This window comes from Pogona vitticeps, chromosome 4 (genome assembly GCF_051106095.1).
Source record: "Pogona vitticeps strain Pit_001003342236 chromosome 4, PviZW2.1, whole genome shotgun sequence".
Taxonomy (NCBI): Eukaryota; Metazoa; Chordata; class Lepidosauria; order Squamata; family Agamidae; genus Pogona; species Pogona vitticeps.
In genome coordinates, this window is record NC_135786.1 from 23,214,512 (window position 1) to 23,225,094 (window position 10,583).

The window sequence follows — 10,583 nt, forward strand, 5'->3', positions numbered from 1 at the left end:
AAGGAAAAGAAGCTCTAGATAGTATGAAGAGGTGGCTCTGTACCTTGCCCTTTTATGGAGGAATAAAAGAGGCTCATGCTTATTGCCCTTCTAAAGTCCCTCACTCTTTTCTTTCCTTCGTTCGTTCGTTTAGTCATTTAGTCGTGTCCGACTCTTCCTGACCCCATGGACAAGAACACGCCAGGCCCTCCTATCTTCCACTGCCTCCCGGAGTTGGGTCAGATTCATGTTGGTTGCTTTGGTGACACTGTCCAACCATCTCATCCTCTGTCGTCCCCTTCTCCTCTTGCCTTCACAACTTTCCCAACGTCAGGGTCTTTTCCAGGGAGTCCTCTCTTCTCATGAGATGGCCAAAGTATTGGAGCCTCAGCTTCAGGATCTGTCCTTCCAGTGAGCATTCAGGATGGATTTCCTTTAGAATTGATAGGTTTGTTCTCCTTGCAGTCCAGGGGACTCTCAAGAGCCTCCTCCAGCACCACAATTCAAAGGCATCAATTCTTCGGCGGTCAGCTTTCTTTATGGTTCAGCTCTCACTTCCATACATCACTACAGGAAAAACCATAGCTTTGACTATGCGGACTTTTGTCGGCAAGGTGATGTCTCTGCTTTTTAGGATGCTGTCAAGGTTTGTCATCGCTTTCCTCCCAAGAAGCAGGCGTCTTTTAATTTTGTGGCTGCTGTCTCCATCTGCAGTGATTATGGAGCCCAAGAAGGGAAGCTTTCCTTAGGAAGCTGCTATGCTCACTGGTGAGATAAGAGTTTTCCTTTGACAAAAAAAATAGGGGAAATATTAAACTGGATGCCTACTCCTGTAGATTGTCATTGCCCTAAGCAGAAGCTCTTCCGTCCCACCTGCACCTCAGGGCTCCTTCAAACTCAGGGGCCTTGTGCATTTACACCATTTGCTATTATCTTGCTGTGCCGTTTGCCCTTCCCCATTTGTTGGGATGACTTTCCTCAAATCCAGAAATGCGCAAATACCATCCCAGGCTCAAACAAAGATGAATAGTGAGTGTTTCTAAAATGACACAGGGCAGGCTCATTGCCAATCTGTGTGCCGTTTTTCAGGCATGGACTGCAGCATGGGGCACTGCAATCCTCAGCTTGAATTATGGGGAAAAAATCATATTTACTCTTGAATCAGTTTTATGCAAACCAGGTTCTTCTTTTACTTTGTCTTTTGGTGAGGTGTAAGGGCCACTCTAGTTAGCTCTCATCTTAAGATGAAATTGCTACTCAAGGAAATCATTATTTTAGTTCAGCGTTTGCAGAGAAAGTGTTGGATCCAGCCTTAGCCATATTTATAACAGATGCACTGAAATTTTTAATTATGATTAGTCCCATTGATTTCACTACTCCAGCCTTCCTCAGTCTGGTAACTGCTGGATGGCATTGGTTACGCTTGCTCGAGTAGTCAAAAACATGTCAAAGGCATAAAGTTGGAGAAGGCTGCTCTGTTGTAAGCATGACTAAAGTTGGACCCATCCCATAGATACGAATCACTGTGCAGTTGATGTGGAATTCCACACGTTAGTGCATTGTGTTTATTTTAAGACATTTAGTGAGCAAAGACATGAAATGGCTAACTGAGCTTTGATGGGCTTGCATTCATCTCTAGCTTTCTCATTGGTATTCTGACCACAGACATTTGATCTACATCTCTCTGTTGCAATGCACAAGCCTCTAGATTTCTGTTTTGATGATACATATCCTAGCTGTTCTCATCATACCTTGGAAGGCTGTTTTGCTTGTGTATTCTTCTTCTGTTCTTCTTCTATCCTGATCAGGATTTTCCAGTTCTCTGCATTGAATGAGACAATTACCGTTTGCTGTGGCATCATACTATCAGAGGAGATTCTAACTACTGTACTATTACTGCCCTAGATAGAACAGATTCCCCAAACATGATAAAAGGAAGCTTCCTATACTTCCAGGAAACACACATACATAGAAAATGTGGCAATCGTCTGCTGAAATGGCCATGCACGTAACTTCCATGTTATATACCAAAGGTTCCATTCATTCAGATGGATTAACCTCATGACATGCCTGTGACAGATGCAATGAGCTGCAGCTGCCTTATTAATGCAGCTTCCTCCCATGGTTTAAATTGCAAGTCAGTTGCACAAATTACCCTTTGGAGACATTGTGGCATTTATGCATACACAGGAATTATTTCAGAAGCCATTATATACTTGTACAAAGGTTATATCACTACATGTCTGGGCCGTTCAGAAATATATAAGGATTTTAGGGTGTGTGTTTTTCAACCCTCTTGTGCTGCCCCTTATATTCCTTTTGCTCCCTTTGAAGGGTCTAATGAGAATGGAGATTTTGTGTCTTTTTTTCACCTGTGAGCACAAAAGTGCAGATAATGAGACACCTCAATGTATCTTGTGTATCTTATGATAGGCTGACAATAAGATACTCAAACGTCCAGACTCAGACAGGTAGTAAGACAAGTGACAGTACAGGAAGGAACTAATGAGCAAAATCCCTTCAGTAAAGATAAGAGGGGTATCACATTTGTTATTTGTCTGTTCACAACTACTCAGGCAGTCCTTGAAAAGAAGCTGTGGGTCGAATCCTTATTTTTCTGGAGGGTGAGGAGAGAAGTGCCCTAGGTCACTGTCATTACCAAAGAGTAGAAATGATTTTTTTAAGTAGGTTGCAAAATATCCAATATCTTCCTTATCAGTATGACGGATGGAAAGAAGCAGAAGCAGAAGCAGAAGCAGAAGCAGAAGCAGAAGCAGAAGCAGAAGCAGAAGAAGAAGAAGAAGAAGAAGAAGAAGAAGAAGAAGAAGAAGAAGAAGAAGAAGAAGAATATTATCCCTAACCCAACAAAAGCAGGTTTAATTTGCTCAGTAGCAATATAAAAATTTAAAAAGGAAGGAAGAAAAACTAGTTGGGGAAGTGCTTGCTCAGGGATGTTTTATATTTTGCATTTTTCACAGATTCTTTATGGGATATTTGGTGGCTCACCAATACATTATTTAAACTCACCATTATGCCTAAATCTTGTTGAAAGAATAAATACTGGAACTCATATTTGCAAGGTTCTTAATTAGGCACTATTTGAAGAAAATATCTATTAATGCTGCTGCAATTTAAAAAATATGTTGCAAGTCCTAGATAGCTAGACTGGGTCAGAGTCTCTCTGATGTGTCACAAAGCTGCAGCTATGTGCTGCTCCTTCAAACACAGGGCAAGTGATTAAATCCAAAGATGTTAGTCATTTCACTGCTTGCATGGGTCACCCTGTGGCATTTGATGCCTTTCACAGAAAAATTTCATGACAGGGAAATACTTTACATGAAAAGGGCATTGTAATTAGTTCATGTCACAGAAGGAATTTAATTTTATAATGGCAGGGTTTCCCCCCACTTTGCATATATATTTTTAAAAGGCTAGTGTGATATTGCATAAAAAGGAAGGGTTATGATATCATTCAACATCTTGGACAGAGAGGAAACTGAAGAATACCAATGTATATATATAATTACTACTGCATAGATCAAATATAGCTATAGAGCAAAGATAAAAAGGTAATCGGCTTGTGTTGCTTCAGGTCATTCATAAAATTGTTCTCACTGCAACAGCAAAGAATGCATTGATCAATAATGGTGGAAGCCTACCTTTACACTGAATTTCTTACTGTTGCTATACTGCATTTGTACATCATGCTCAATGATACTCAACAGCATCTCATGACAAGATTTAGCCATAATGTCAAAAACCCCATACCAGGGAAAAAAAGCTTTTTCCTGTTAAGGATAACATTATTTCTAGTCAAAATGTGTTTGGGGGTGAGGATTCTAGAAGGCTGTGTTGCTGGACAAGAAAGAAGTGGCACTGAAACAAGAAAAAGTGAGTGGTGTTACAGAAGTGACAAGTCATCATTCATGATGTAGAGATGGAAACACTATTTGTTCTGTGTGGGTTTTCATACAAATATAACCAAGCTGCAGCTCCTGAGCTGGGCAGCACATTTTTCATTTTCATTTTCATCATCATCATCATCATCATCATCATCATCATCATCATCATCATCATCATCATCATCATCATCAGTAGTAGTAGTAGTAGTAGTAGTAGTATCAGTATTATTAGTATTATTTATTTCCAACTCAAAAAAATGTGCGCAGACATGCATATATATTAAGGAAAATTAGAGACCACATTATATTGCCTGCAAAAAACATGGATAATAGAAAATGTGAACACCAAAGGAAGAGTTATTATAATTCCTTTCTTATTAAGAGAGGTAGTTCCACAGAACTGCTACAGAAATGACAGATTCAAAGTAACAGGAAGGAAGGAAGGAAGGAAGGAAGGAAGGAAGGAAGGAAGGAAGGAAGGAAGGAAGGAAGGAAGGAAGGAAGGAAGGAAGGAAGGAAGGAAGGAAGGAAGGAAAGTATTTTAGGAGAAAGGCATACAAATGTGCATAAAGTTATGTCTGGACTTTTATTTTTCCAGAATTTGCAAATAGATCCAGATATGAACCAAAATGAAAGTCTGGTCAACAAAAACTGAGCAAAGCCAGAATCAACAAATCCACCTAGTCTTATTGGTGCCATGCTGAAGTACAAAATGTGCCAATGTACCTTTGCAGCAACTACTGAGTGATGTCACAAATTAGCACATCCTAAATGCTTATGTCTGCCTTGCACCACAAATGCAAGTTGGTGGCCTGCCACATTCCAGAAAACTTAGAACTCCCTGTTTTACAGTTCCCTGAATGCAGAATAAAACCAGAAATATTTGGTCACCACTTCTGCCACCACTTCTGCCTCACAAGGCTGGTGTTTGGCGTGGGAGGTCACAGGTTGTACAGGTATGTCTTATGAAGCAGCACAACACATTTTAGGACTGATTTAGAATTTAACTTGGGGAATAGCTAACAGTAGAGTCACAGTGTACATCCTGGAAACTTTTTGTGGCTCTGAGTGTTACTTCTTCAGTCTCACGGCTATACTCAGTGTTCTTAAATATGCACCAGGAATGAAGTAAGATAGAAATTGATCCATATTGTTGCTAAATAAAGAGGGGGAAAATGAAATTAGGTAAAACAGTCCAGTGGATATTTGATGGGGTATCCAGACACATTGAATCTGATCCAGCAAATGCTACTGCAGAGAATGGGAGTTTTTGCTTAACCATTTTGCAGGGTGATTTCATAGCTGCATGTTGCCAGAAGCTACCTACAGGAATCCTCCCTAATGCCGTTTCTGAGCAAGCATGATCCATCTGGCAGCTTGTACTATATTATTATAATTCCTTTCTTGTTAAGAGAGGGAGTTCTATTCAAAATTTAGAACTGCTACAGCAATGACAGCTTCAAAGTAACAGAGATTTAGACAAGGAAGGAAGGAAAGAAGGAATTGATTGATTTGCTCTTCTTGTCTAGCATCTGAAGAAATCATGCCTTCCCAATTAGGCTTCAACAGGGAGAACTCTGCATTTCCACAGTGGTTGGGGAGTCTGGCATAGTAGGTGAAGAGAAGCTTAAAAAATCTTCCTAGAATGTTCTCCAGGCTTCAGAGAGCCTATATAACATGCCTGGTCTTTGAGACATATGTTTTAAGCTTCTGAAATGTGTATGTTGATCAGATTCTATGTGTTCTGCCAACATTTCTACATATGCTGTTGGTTTTATTTTCTTCTGACAGTTTGCTTTTCAAATTGCATTTCAACTTTTTATCCTTTTATTCATTTTGTTTTAATACTATTTATAAAACTACTGTGCCAGCTGTGCCCATTCCTAAGGAGTGGCCACAGTGACACAGGTCTTTTTAATATCTTAATTGGATTACTGCAATGTCCTCTATGTAGGGCTGCCTTTGGAAAGTGGTCAGAAACTTTAACAGGTCCAAAATGCTGCAGACAGGTTGTTAACTAGGGCTGTTTACAGGGATTGTATAATGTCCTTGTAACAGCAAGTCCACTATTGATTTGAGCATAATTCAAAGTGCTGGTTCTAACCTTTAAAGCCCTAAATGGCTTGGGTCCAAGCTATCTCAAAGACCATATATCCCTTTATGAACTACCTGGGTTTTGAGAACATTAGCAGAAGCCTTTTTCTCTGTTCCACCACCTTCGCAGATGTGTTTGGTGGGGATACAGGAGAGGGCCTTCTCTGTTGCTGCTCTCAGATTTCGGAACTCCCTCCCACAAGAGGCCAGAATGGCCCCACCTTTGCTGTCCTTCTGCAAGCAGATGAAGACCTTTCTCTTTAGGCAAGCTTTTCCTTAGCAACTGACATATTTTGTTGCTTCTAAACCTGTTTTAGCAAAGCTTTTACTTAATATCAATTCTTCTTTATATTGGAACATTTTGTTCTTTTTAACTTTTAATATTGTGTTTTTAGTGATGTACACTGCCTTGTGTCCCTTTTCAGAAGTAAGACTGGGTAAAAATGTTTTAAATAAACAAATAAGTAATAAATTTGTAAGCCACATCGGGACACAAGATGTTATATAAGTAGAATCCATCCATCCAGCCAATGAGAGTAGGAACATCTCCCCATTGGGGCAGACCAAATCATGCCCTCTTGGCTGACAACTCTTGGAAAAATTCTTGATTTCCCATCCAGCAGGTCTCTTCTTAACCTGGCGGTTCTGTACCAATATAAACATAGCTGCTTATGCACACAATTTCTGAACTGTTACATATTGACATCGGCAGACTTCAAGTTTGGGGCCATTAATATGATTTTCCACTTTCCTATTATGATTGTAATAGAATGTGGCTTCTAAAAATATTTGCAAAGTAACTGTTCAATAGTATATTATTAAGCACCATTATCTCTAGTCATGCTCTGCTGAAGGCAGATTGAACCCACTCAGTATCATTAAAACTGGAGAATAAAGCATAATTACAGAAGTACTGAGTATGTACCAATGGGCAATGACATATAAGAGCTTTTGCAGTTGAGACCGCCTCTCAAATCCCTTTAATGATTTCATTTGAATTGAGTTTAATCAGTAAATTACATTTCTGTTTTAAAGACTGCTGCCCATGGAAACAATAAGAACACAAATGGCATTCATCTTCCTTCTGTTGAAAGAAACAAATGCACTATCCTAATGAAAAGAAAAGTTATCAGCAAACAAACTGAAAAAGTTTTGGCACATAATTATATCTACCACGATAGAACAGTGGTGCATCTGCAGAACGTATAAGCAGCTTGAAAAAACTGTCTTTCTTGAAACATAATAAAAGTTGACCAATCCCAGTCAAACAGACTGAACTAACCCAAACAATTTAATGGGTTTAGCTGTTGAAAGCTTGATCTTTCATTGTTTTATTAAATTTTTTACTTGGAAGCTAAATGCGTTAAATTGTTTGGTCAATTCAGTCTGTTTGACTGGGATTGGTCAACTGTTGTATAAGCAGCTTGATCAAGAAAAGTTTCATTTTACAATGCAGTTAATGTGCTGATTAAATAAACTCATAAAGAAGTTGTCTTGGAAATGATATATACCACTGAGAGTTAGATTAACCTCGGCATGCTAATCAGTATTCTCACCAAAAGTATTTGAAGTGGTTAGGATCCTTTCTGGATTACTTGTCAGCAGGTAAGACAGGAGAATCTGGGCTAGGCATCAGGGGTAGACAGAACAGTGCAGTCTGTGAAGACATAATGAAATGCTCTAAGCCAGCTCTAGAAACTTGCTAGATCTAGCTGGAACGCAGGGCTTGCCTGCACTGGAGTGGGCTGGTGGAGGAGGTGGTAAGAGGGTCACTTGTGGTCACTTAGAAGTGCAATATGTACCCAGATGGCATATTGGGCCTCAAGCAACCCCATTTCATTCTGGCTCCTTCTAGCTGGAATTTCTGATAGCATGAAGTGGCTTAGTAAGTGAGCCACTTCAGGATATTGGCAGATTGAACACTCTATTTTCTTTGCCTTGTCTTCAATGTCTGGCCATTAAATAATTTGGTTGCGGGCAGTTTCTCAACCAGTTCCTGAGGCCGAGTGAGTGGAACATCTCAATGAACCACAAGACTTTCCCTGGATGAGCCAACTGTAGAAGCACTAGGGTTGGCTCAAAGATGACTGTGTATCACATATTCACTTACAACTGCTGAGACAGCTATTTTACCAAGCTGTAAAGGGCAAATTAAAAATGTATACCACTGTTTAGATGGTCTTTGTATGTTCTGGAACAGTCTTTCTTTCTCCTCTCATTCAGCTTAGTTTACTAAAGAGGACTGAAATATTAGTCACTTACAGTTGCTGAGCCAGACATTCAGAGCCATAACTAGGGTGGAGTGACTGGGGCTTTCCCCCCAGGGCACTAAAATTTGGAGGACACTACTTTTTGCTGCTGAAAAGGTGTGAACCCAGGCTGTTGATGTTTGCTGCTGGAAGAGCACAAATCTTCTGACTCCAAGTGCAATATGCCACTCCCAGCTGCTCCTCCCTAGGCAGAAGGAAGCATAAAACAAGCAGTCTCAGTATAAAAACAACATGGTCATAATATGTTCAGATTCAGGCATTCCTCTTCATTCCTCTGTCCTCCCCCTGTGTATACTAATGCCACAACTCCGAAGCTGAAACAGTGGGGCAGTGTAGCCTCAGGTGCTAGCATTGCTGGCTACAGGTTTACAACCACTTTGCAGAGTTATAGGGCAAAGTACAGGCCACCTATCACTGTTGTACATCGATGCTGTGGTATGAACAGGCTCCTTTTGCTTTCTCCTCTCACGCTGCTTGCTTTATGGAAATTACTGAAATATTATTATTACTTATTAGATTATTAGAACTGAATGTCTTAGTGATTGCAATAAGATAATTGCTCTGAGAGTTTTGATGGGATAGATCATACAATTAGAGCATTACAGTCTGTCTTTCCTGCCTGTTATCAGTATTCCACCCCCCCCCTTACTTTCCCTCTTTTTCAGTGTGGTGTTACAAATGCCAACCACTGCCTGCTGGGATTCTGGTTGCAGCATTAAGATGTTCCATATCCCCAAAATGGGTGGCATAGTGTGGCCCTTCCAGATCATAACCATTTGCATTTCCCTCCATTATCTGAATGGATGGATGGATGGATGCACATGCATGCATGTACGTGCATGTGTGTGTGTGCGTGCGTGCATGAATGCATGTATCTTAGAGAAAACTCACAATAGATAATGTCATTAATTCAGAAATAGGTCGGAATATCTCTTAAAGGCCACAGGGTGCATTGGTCCTGATCTATATGCCAAACAGATTCAGGTATATTTATTTATTTAATTTAATTTAATTTATATGCCACCCACTCTACCCAGAGGTCTCTGGGCGGCTTACAATAATTAAAATTCAAAATAGAGTGTGTTGGGGGCTTTCCACCCATGTCTAATTCTCAAGACAGTGTAACAAATCTCCAGTGAAATGGAGTCTGCTTCAGTACAATTATATTGGCAGTAACTGTACAGAGCAGTAGTTAATTTAGTGCATGGATGAAGAATCTTAACCCTGCAGGTGTTTTGGCCTACTGCTTATATGGTCCCTCACTATTGGCTGAGACGTCCCCTCAAAACATCAGGGAGTGGAAACATTCCTTCATCATAGTTTAATGCAAAGTAAACTTTGGTCCTAATGAAGGAAAAGGAGTAGGTATGCATATGGGAGTGAGAGTAATTGAGAATACTGGGGACAGAACTATGTTTCTCCTGTCCTAAACTGCTGGAAAATCAAGAAAACTTCAAACCATGAGAACTAATTAGCTTGGCTACTTCCATCTCTAGTAGAAACAAAAGCATGCCACTCCTCCTCAGTCTGAGAGATGTTCCTTATTAATTTTTTTTAAAGGCATATCACCTTCCTTGCTAGTTTCAAAGTTCTGCCTGGTTTCTGATTTCAGGCTGTTAGATCTGCAGTTACTAGTTGAATTTCCTGTTGCTTTTACTACATTGGGAAAAATCCTGTTAGTTATGCCCACTTCAGTAATGCAAACAATATAACTTTTGGAGGTGAATTGCCACTAATCACAAAGTCAGTGTAGACTCAGTATACAATGTCTACACTGACTTTATAACTTGTAGCAATTCATCCTGAAAAGTAATGGGCTTGTAAAATGGCAGTAAGATTTTGACCATTGTTTATCTTATCTGTCATAAGCTTGTTGCTTTAATGACTCCCATGGGTACAGTCATGTTAAAGCTTATGTTTTATCCAAATGAGGTTTTCAGCATAGTCAACCTCAGTTTATACCATAATAAATTTCTTAATCTGTAAGGTCTCTCAGGTCTTATCCAGATGAAGTGTTTGTTCCTGTAAATGTAGCATGTTCAGTACTGATGGTTTCAATACTCTTTCTACCATCCAGATGATGTAATGCTTTTTCCATTATGTTCAGGGTCTTTTCTCATGTCTTTCCATGTTTTTTTTTGTTCCTTCTAAAGTTGTGGTTGATTTTGTTCCTTGGGTTTGTTCCTTGAGGCAGAGTTTAGTGCTGTTGCAACAGTAGCTATTCTTACTTCAAAACCTCTACTGTACTGGAGACTGCATAAGCTAAGAACCACCCTCTGCTCTTTTGCTGCTCTCTCAAGCTGGATTTTGTTGGCATGGGGCCAACTCCAAAGGCTTG